This window comes from Dreissena polymorpha, unplaced genomic scaffold (assembly GCF_020536995.1).
Source record: "Dreissena polymorpha isolate Duluth1 unplaced genomic scaffold, UMN_Dpol_1.0 chrUn047, whole genome shotgun sequence".
NCBI lineage: Eukaryota > Metazoa > Mollusca > Bivalvia > Myida > Dreissenidae > Dreissena > Dreissena polymorpha.
In genome coordinates this window covers 102,627-111,492 of record NW_026273361.1, presented here as the reverse complement: position 1 = coordinate 111,492, position 8,866 = coordinate 102,627, and the positions used below count along the sequence as shown (strand labels likewise).

General features: G+C 34.9%; 1 pseudogene; it reads left to right on the top strand.

Annotated features, from left to right (window-relative positions):
• The first annotated feature begins 5,090 nt into the window (after positions 1-5,090).
• Positions 5,091-8,223, top strand: LOC127863844 (uncharacterized; annotated as a pseudogene).
• Positions 8,224-8,866: the final 643 nt, after the last annotated feature.

The following is an 8,866-nucleotide window of genomic DNA, read 5'->3' as shown; positions in this document are numbered from 1 at the left end:
TAACATTGATGTGTTCGATGAACAATGTGCAACATTTTACGTTGTAGCCGTTTTGGGATTATAACCTATAACGCTTTGTTTACAATTCTATCAACATATTTTGAGGTTGTGTCTAAGCGTTTAATGGAGTCTGGTATTCATTTTCTGGTCATCCTTTGTCAATCAAGGGTTTGATACATCGCATGTCCTCATCTTATTCAGAAGCTTTATGTCAACACCCTATATTTCAACTCAGACATAGGTAAATTAGCACGCAACTGTATTTGATTGATATCAATATCCGGTATTTTGTCCTGAGTATCTGGTAAATTATTTCTTGACGCAAACATAGTTTTACCAGACTTATATTTCACCTTGAAAATACTCTCAATAGGTTTGTGATCCGTCTCCACTGTAAACTCGCCTCCATACAACTCATGGCACATGTTTGTCAACCAAACACAATTGCAAGAGTCCCTTTTTCAATTTGAAAAAATCTTAACTGTGTTGGATTCAATTCGCGGGATGAATATGCAGTTCATTTTTCGTTTTGCTGAAAGACTGCTGCAAGTCCAAATGAACTAGAATCTACGTTCAACGTTTGACTCTAACTTTGATTCTAACAAACTAAAACATGTGTTGTCGATGTCATTTTCTTTTTTTAAAGCTTTCTTCTTGTTGTTTCCCACTGCCAGTCCGCATGTTCTTTTCCAACAATTTTCGAATTGGCGCACTTATCTCTGACATATTTGTCAAACATTTCTGCAGGTATGTGATGAAGCTTAGACTTGCGGGTGCTTCTTTCTTATTTTGAGGTATAGCCATCTATTGATCAGTTCTGACCTTTTCATGGTCTGCCTCAAGTCCCATTTGACTGATTTTATGACCCAAATAATGGACTTCTATATTCCGAAACTAGCATTTTGTTAAAATCAGTTTTAAGTTGTTTTGCTGCATTTTGTCTAATACTCGCTTAAGTCTTTTGTTCATGTTCTTGGATGTTTTTTCCAAAGAATATGATGTCAAGTACTATCACCTGCGTTCCTTCTAGATCCTGTATCATCACTGTCATGACACGCTGATACATTTCCTGAATGGACTTAATTCCAAACGGAGCTTCCCCTGTGGTGCATCTATAGTGCTAAATACCTTTGCGTTAGGCATCTCTGAAACTATATCCTGCACTGTTTTCATCGGATAATATTATCGTAATATTGCTTCATTCAGAAGTCGCGGGTCGATGCATATTCTTACATCACCAGAGATTAATGTCACTGTAACAAACGCTTTCACGCATTCAGTTGGTTTAATGTGAAGCTTATCTTTGACTTTTTGTTACATGGAATTTGGTACTTACGGCACTTGCTGAACAACATGCTTAACGTTGGGGTCTATTATTATGTAATATGAGCCGGGAAAACAACATAAACCTGTTTATGCATCTGTGTTTTGTTATATTGAGTTTAACCTCTTTATAAATCTTCCGATGTATCACAACTTTACACAGACTGTGATCTGATTTTGACCATATACAATTTAACGAATTGTCTTTAAGCGTTAATGGTAGTGTTATAATATCCAGCGGTTAAATGCTGTGTGAAGAAAATGAACGCAAAACATGTAATATTTAATATAATTCCAATGTAATATGACATTTGAAGACTATTCCATTGCTTCTAATAAAAAGTAAAATGTATCGCCAAAATAAGTCAATGCCTTTTCTTAAAAGTGGAGTGCATTAAAGAATAATGTATTTCCAACTTGGAAAATGGGGAAGTTCAATTGGAACTTTAATTAAATTGTCAACATCAACGTCCAAACAGTATATATTATAACTTTGATTACATGGTGTACTTGTTTTAGTTTTAAGGTGTAAACTCGAAGGAAAACACGCTTCTGATGTGATGTTATAGAAATTAAAGATGTATGGTACTATTAACGTATTTAGTTTTATAAACTCACTTTATTTTATTTATACACAAACCATATCATTAAATATATATATGTATATATACTTAAACTTGCCCACTTATTGGGTCTGTAGTCTTATACCCACCAATTGGGACCTACCAGAAATAGTGGTGCTGGGAGGAATTACAGGATTTAATGCGTACTTTAAACTGGTTTCAATATTAATCGCGATCGTCAAAAAAATGAGCCCTAAATCGTATGCATTCGTTACTAGATACAATTATTCAGATAATGTAATTTTTTGCATTCATGACGGGTGTGCAATGTCGTGACATTACGCGCTGTTGATATATATTGCGCTCGTGATGAAGACATTAGTCTGGTGGACTGTATCAAAGTCATTAAATTTAAAATTCATAGGGTTTTGTTATAATTTTCATATTTCAGGGATGTAATATAATTTTAAAAAGGATTTATTTACTGCACATATATGAATCTACAAAGATTCAGAACCAACATTGGGAATTTTAAATTTTTATTTTAATACAATATAAGGTAATTGCATTGATACATATAACTAAATAATTTTTATATTTGTCTATATTAAGATAATATACAAAACGTATCAGTCTTTAGTAGAATAACATTCCACGTAGGCGTTTATTTTTCATGACAATACATGTATGTTGGTGCACCGGAACATTAATGCTTTGCTTATGACAACTGCTGGTGAATGCATTTCTTACTTCTGAATATTGCTATAAATACAATGCTTCTGTTTCATTCTATCATGTTCACAATCTGGGGTGTGAGAAATAGGTTTCAGTTGTGTTGCACTACACATGGAGTCAACGATTCAAGAGCAAAACGCTAAATTATAACTAGCACACTGACTGTTATTTTTAATTGAGGTCGACAAAACTTGTTTTTCGCTATGTGTATTTGCTGATATACATTACCTTTTAGATTGTTTATCCATATGAAACTTTTATTCGAAATGATTGCGGGCTCAATGCTATAGTCGACTGCAATAATTGGTGCACGTAGTTTGAGTTTCGAATTAAAATGCATGTCTTCGATACAGTTCACCAGCCTATTGCCTTCAATGCGAGCTCAATACTTATTAACAGCGTGTGATGTCATTTCATTGCACACGTGGCACAGACTATTGCCTTCAATGCAGGAACAATACTTATCAACAGCGCGTGGTGTCATGTCATTTTACACGAGGCACAAACTATTGCCTTTAATGCGAGCACAATACTTATCAACAGCGCTTGATGTAATGTCATTGTACACGAGGCACAGACTATTGCCTTCAATGTGAGCACAATACTTATCAACAGCGCGTGATGTAATGCCATTGTACACGAGGCACAGACTATTGCCTTCAATGCGAGCACAATACTTATCAACAGCGCGTGATGTAATGCCATTGTACACGAGGCACAAACTATTGCCTTCAATGTGAGTACAATACTTATCAACAGCGCGTGATGTAATGCCATTGTACACGAGGCACAGACTATTGCCTTCAATGCGATCACAATACTTATAAACAGGTGGGCGCGCCGTACTGAAATGTCCGATTGATACATTTTTGTTTTTTTAATTGGTAAATTGTTTATTCTGGGCCGATCTTTCGTTATTCCAGAATTTGAACTTCATATTTGTTATTGGGTCGCCGTTTTTTGGGGCGTAGCAGTTTGTCAAATCTCATCAAATACACATGATTACTGCCGAGTCGGTATATGTCATATCGAGGAAAGCGTTTTTCACGAAGTTAGGGTATCAGTACACGTGTGAATATACGTCGCGGTACTTAACGACCCTAGAAGCGCAAATGATAACAGGTTATAAAACATTACAGTAGACAATAAACAGCTAAATAGATTTATTTTATTCATGATTCTGTGTAAGTTGTTAAATCAGGATATTTGTATACATCGAATATTTATATTAATTACAACCGATATTTTTTAGCTTGATTGCATAGAAAGCCTGGGGCTTATTGAGCCACTCCCGAATCCGTTTCCTGCGAAGAATCCTTAGTATAACTGTTTCAACTCGATATTGACACTTCCTTATATTCATTTATTTTATTTTGTGCGCTACATGTGTTTATCTGTTTTAGCAAAATCAAAGTTCATATGCTTATATGCTAATGAATGCTGTTGTATTTCTTTATGTACAAGAAAGTTTCTTGCAAAAAAACGAAAATTAAGAGCGAATATCGTATTATTCAGTTTGAAATTGCAAAAATTATTTGTTTATTGTGAATGCACATTTAACGGGTAAAACAAGAATATGAAAATAGAAATAAAAAGCACATGCTATTTGCAGACAGACTCCGACCACAAGTTTGCAAAAGGTGGTTGACATAACGCTGATCTATTCTGTCTTTTCGTAATTAAGAAGTTGTCTCCCATTTGGGAAGGTATCACGAGTATCCCGGATAAAAAGCGGTCCGTCTTAAATGCGAATATGACTCCTATCCTCGGATTGACCGAAAAGTGCGGATATGGACGAATACAGGCAATATCGATACTGTTTAGTAAAAAAATACACAATATATGTGTTAAATATGTTAGTATTGTCTCAAAATATAACAATTTAATAGACATTATCATTTTTCCAACATAATATCACTTTAAAATCGATAATCCACCGAATCCAACAAATGTCCTTTATATATATATTTAAGTTTATTAGTACGTACAATTATGCACGTCATTTTATTTATTCAAATGAACAAAGGATATCGTAGTGCTACATTTAAATGTTTCAAGAATGATTATAACCATTATAGTTGCGCTGTTATTGAAAATCAATGCATGCCCTGCTAAAATTTTCGATTTTTCGTTAATATTTTGCGGGACATGCATCGCTTTTCAATAACAGCGCAACTATAATGCTTATAATCATTCTTGAAACATTTAAATGTAGCACTACGATATCCTTTGTTCATTTGAATAAATAAAATAACGTGCATATTTTTACGTACCAATAAAATATAATATATAGTAACAATCAAATATAAGATATTTTACTATGCATATTAAATACATATTGTGTATTTTTCATTGAACATTCTATCTTTTCGTAATAAACGTCGAGCAAGAGCTGTCGTTCGTGCGGGAAGGTATTGTTTACTACCGGTTGTCAAAAGTTATAAGCGCGTTAATTTCAACAAAGTTAGTATGGATTCTATAATAACATCGGCGAATAAAATTTCAATAAATAATAAAACAACTGTCGAGGATGTGTTGAACTATTCCAAAGTAGAAATGCAAGCGTCTTTACGCGCAAATAATGTTAAAATTAGTGGACGCAAGTTGACACTTGCCCAACGGGTAGTAGATACGATCGGATCGCGGTGTTATATTGTGTCGGATTGTACACCACAATCGTCATCTTCTGGTGTTGAAACTCCCGAAATAGCTGAGCTCCGAGCAGGATGGACTGGGACTTCATGTCATTTCCCTACAGTGAAGCTTAGGGACATCGAGAGCTACTTACTGCACAGTAGCCACCGCACAGAAGATGCCGAAAAAATGCAGTGCTACAGACAATACATCAGGGGTCTCACTTTTTAAATAAGGATTTATCCACGAAATAATGATAATTTCCATAAGCGACAGCAGCAAGCACTGCTACATTCGCTCTAAATGTTATCCTTCAATGCAGCAAGGTGTCTATGAGCAATGGATTTTAATGACCAAGGAGAGACCCTTTGAAGTTGTGAAGGCATACTGCACATGCCCTGCAGGGTAATTATATAAGTATTCAGGACGTTTATACTTGAAACATTGTTTTGATTTTCTTAAGTAGGGAAACCGGATATATTGTTAACAGATACATTTGCTCGTATAAACATGTATGTCATACATTCTCTGAGTGCAGACAAAGGAGTCATGATGATTGATTACTGTATTATAAACATTTAGCCACTTACCAGGCAATAAAAGAAAATAACAATTAAAATAAAATTTCACACATTTTTTTATTCAAGTCATTGTCAACTTGTACACTTTTCATTTAAATCATTTTTCATGTAAAGAACATTATTTCTATTTAACAAAATTTGCATCTGACTGTATTTGAGAATAATGTTTGCATAACAACAACTATATAATTACAATGTGCCATAACCCAAAAATTAAGTTTGCCACAAATCCTTATTAAAAGAATAGTCAATTACATAAATGAGTCGTGTTCTGAGGAAACTGGGCATATTGAATGCATGTGCAAAAAGTGTCGTCCCAGATTAGCCTGTGCAGTCCAAACAGGCTTATCCGGGACGACACTTCCTGCCAAAAGCCGTAACTGGATTTTTGCTAAGAGGAGACATCATTTAAAAGAAAAATTCAATATAAGCGAAAAATGTTGTCCCTGATTAGCCTGAGCACAAGCATTATGCCCAGTTTTCTCAGAACACAACTCATATTTGATCAAATTACACCTTAAGTTTGTTTATAAGTAAAATCCGTGTTATCTGATATTGCCTTCTACAAGAATATTACATATTTACTTATTCAATTATATTATTTCTTGTACTGGAATGGGTGAAACTATAGGCAGAAGGAAACTTGTATTTACCATTTGTGCATGTGGACAACCAGTGATTACAAAACATGCTACACATCTATTACTTACGAATGCAAATGTAGGGCAGAGGTGACTGAAATATTTTCTGGAATGAGCTGTAATACGGTACGCTCCTTTCTCTCATGTTTTGGAAGAACTCTGCGCTGCGGTTAATTCTCAGTCGGAACTTTCTTACAATTGACAGAGTTAGGTCCGATGCCGTCTGCAAAGTGGTCCGAACATACCCGTGTGTACAACGTTGGGAACCAATTCTTCGGTTTCCGGTCTCTTCTCCCCCTGGACGTTTCTCCCCTGATCTTTTCTCCTGCCAAACCCTAGACTTTTCTCCTCCCAATATTTTTTGTATTATCTCTATATTTAGGTAGGAGAAAATGAAGAATGTGATTGAAGAACCATTAATGAAGGAGCAATTTAGTATACCAATCAATGTTGGTGTTGTTATTGCGTTATCAGTGAGTAGTGTTATTTTTACTTGAATTTTGTTGTAAGTCTAAAATACTATGAAAGAAATAGTAATATAGCGACATATTATTTTAAGTTTCTGTTTTAGTTTAAAAGGTAATCTATTTAAATAAAAATCGATTGTTAATCATTCTTCAATATTTATGAAATGATCAAAAGATGTTGTTTTTCACACTTCTATATTTTGTTTATAAGTACTTGAGACTGACTGAAATGTTTGATGTCCAGTGATTAAATGCACAATTTGATTAAATTATCACATTTATGATTGATCTGGAACATTGTCGGGTGATAATTAAATAATATTCTTCATTTAAAAAATTATTTCATACAAAAAATATTATTTGATACAAAAAATGTCTTGGCACAGATATAACTTCTGAAATGATATTATTGTAACAATGTTAACACATTCATATTTTTTTATTCATTTTAATTAATATTTATTACAAAAAAATGTTTTTAAAATTTCATTAATTTTTTTTCAAAACTAAAAATTGTTTTTGCTGTATACCATATTATTATGAGTAAAAATTGATGATTTGAAATAAAATAAAATAATTTGTAATTGTGTTGTGTTTCTGTTTAAAATATATTTAAACTTTCATTAAATGTTTTACAAAACTAAAAATTGTTCTTGATATATTCCATGATATTATGAATAAAAATTGATGATTTGAAATAAAATAAAATAATTTGTAATTGTGTTGTGTTTCTGTTTAAAATATATTTTAACTTTCATTAAATGTTTTACAAAACTAAAAATTGTTCTTGATATATTCCATGATATTATGAATAAAAATTGATGATTTTAAATAAAATAAATTAATTAGTAATGAACCCCTTCAGCTGTCCTTTTTACTGAGATCAGTATATGATCTTTTGCCAACACCAACAAACCTTGAAAGATGGAAGCCTAGCGACGACCCAAGCTGTCCACTTTGCAGCCAGAGAGGGACACTAGCACATGTACTCTCATCCTGTCCTGTTGCTCTCTCTCAAGGTCGTTACAGATGGAGGCATGACCAAGTCCTGCGAGTGCTTGCCGACATCCTGGAGCAAGAAAGAAGGAAGGAGCGGCAAATCAACACCAAAGGGCCAGGTTACATCAACATTGTCAGGGAAGGACAGAAGGCAAAGGGTAGCCAGAACACACGCCTGCTACAAGAGGCCAGACACTGGGAGATGAAGGTTGATCTCCAACAGAAACTTGTATTCCCAGATGTTGTTCAAACAAACCTACGCCCTGATATAGTAATCTGATCAACAGCTCCAAAGGAGATGATACTCCTGGAACTGACTGTCCCTAGGGAAGAAAGAACTGACGAGGCAAATGAAAGGAAGCGGTCAAAGTACCAAGAACTGGCAGACATGTGCAGGGAGAGAGGGTACACCACCTGGATCTTCTCTGTAGAAGTAGGATGTAGGGGCTTCCCTGCACAATATGTGTGGAAAGCGCTAGGAGCTTTGGGAATCAAAGGCAGCGCTAGGAAAAGCTCTGTACTGGCCCTTGGCAAGGCGGCAGAGAGGGCGTCCAGTTGGCTCTGGCTACGACGCAATGAAACGACATCGAAGCCATCACAGACGAGCAGTGCTTGATCATCAATGCTGCCCCACCATCAAGAGGGTGTTCCGAGATAAGGGGCGAAACACCTGATGACTGATGGGAACTTGACTGATGACGTGTGTGTTACGCAGTAACCACTGTATTACTCAACAAGTAAACTGTGTTGTGTTTCTGTTTCTGTTTAATGATCAGTTAAAAATGAGCCAAGATGTTGATTGGCACATTCTTTCAAATAAACAAGGATGGCATCTTCCAAAGGATGACACATTCCACCCATGTAATTTAGCAAGATTTTTTCACAAGAATGTCTTAGGGATTCACAACTGACCATTTCCACAT